At 45.9% G+C, this 1,545-nt stretch overlaps 1 non-coding gene across 1 annotated transcript; it reads right to left on the reverse strand.

Annotated features, from left to right (window-relative positions):
- On the reverse strand, positions 1-154 carry LOC149157306 (5.8S ribosomal RNA). Its single transcript, XR_016262060.1, has one exon. It is a non-coding gene; the product is annotated as a 5.8S ribosomal RNA (ribosomal RNA).
- Between the last annotated feature and the right edge of the window lie 1,391 nt (positions 155-1,545).

The raw sequence follows: 1,545 nt of genomic DNA on the forward strand, positions 1-1,545 counted from the left end.
TGACACCTAGACAGATGTGCCCTCGACCGAGGCCTCGGGCGCAAATTGCATTGAAGAACTCGATGATTCATGGGATTCTGCAATTCACACTAAGTATCACATTTCGCTATGTTTTTCATCATAACAAGAGCTGAGATATCCATTGCCAAGATTCGTTTCCACGTATTACCAAAAAATACACCACAACACTGAATAGGGGCACCGCCCACAACAAATGTAAGGCTAAGGGCCAAAAGGAGGAAAGGATGAAAAACACATGAAAGAAAGAGAAACAAAGGTGTCTACGCCCCTCATAGGAGGAGGCTCAAATAGAGAAAAATCTCCCCGAGCCCCACGGCCTTGCAAAAATGGGGAAAATGCATGGAACAACAATCAAGAAGGACTAGGGTGGCCACCCCAGGAGCTCACACTTTTAATCCTTCCCAAACACATTTCCACAACAATTGCCCCTTTTCTCCATAAAGCTAGGGACCAAAAGGAAGAAGGGAAGAAAATAGTGTGAAAGAAATAGAGATCAAACGTGGCTACCAGCTCACAAGGGGAGGCTCAAACAAAGCACAAGCCTCCCAAGCCCTGTGCCTTCACAAAAAGGGGGGAATTGAAGGGGACGATGATTGAGAAGGAATAGGGTGGACACCTCGGGAGATCGCACTGTGTTTCATCCTTCCTGAACACCAATCCACAACAATCCCACCTTTTCTCCATAAAGCTAGGGCCAAAAGGTAGAAGGGAAGAGAACAACATGAAAGAAAGGGATATCAACTGCGGCTACCAGCTCACAAGGGGAGGCTTCAAACAGAGAAAAAGCTTCCCCAACCCCGTACCTTGGAAAAAAGGGGGGAACTGCAGGGGACAACACTCGGGAAGGACTAGGGTGGCCACCTTGGGAGCTCGCACTGCGTTTCATCCTCCCTGAACACGAATCCACAACAATCCCACCTTTTCTCCATAAATCTAGGGGCCAAAAGGAAGAAGGGAAGAAAACAACATGAAAGAAAGAGAGATATCAAATGTGTATACCATCTCAAAAGGGGAGGCTCAAACAGAGAACAAGCTTCCACAACCCCATGCCTTTGAAAAATGATCTCAGTTGGATCCTAAACACTCTCTAAGTTTTCATGAATGTTTCAAATTATGCCAAAAGATTCAAGTCTTATAAAAATAAACCTATCATAAAGAATCCTCATGACAGTTGAAGTTGTGGCCAGAGCGGAGCAACGAGGACCCTCGGTTGAGCACGCAGACCGTTGGCCCATGGTAACACACGCTAGTGTAAACTGGAAAAACCAGAAGCCAAATTAAGAAATGGGGGTGGTTTCTAATACGTGATTAGTGCTAAACTGCTAATCGTGTATTGCAGGGCATCCCCCTCAGTGAAAGAAAGCCCTGAAGCACTTGGACCCGAAAATGCTATGAAATGCGGAAAAGTAATGCATTTGGTTCTGTAGTGTGGGATTCCACAAACTGGCAAGATATCAGAAGGCCTAGATGTGGTAAGTAGTTTTGACTGATTCCCACCTAATGCCACACATCGAGCGACACACG

Source organism: Pinus tabuliformis, chromosome 5_2 (genome assembly GCF_031772625.1).
Source record: "Pinus tabuliformis cultivar Carrire ecotype Pingquan chromosome 5_2, CPIR1, whole genome shotgun sequence".
Lineage (NCBI taxonomy): Eukaryota > Viridiplantae > Streptophyta > Pinopsida > Pinales > Pinaceae > Pinus > Pinus tabuliformis.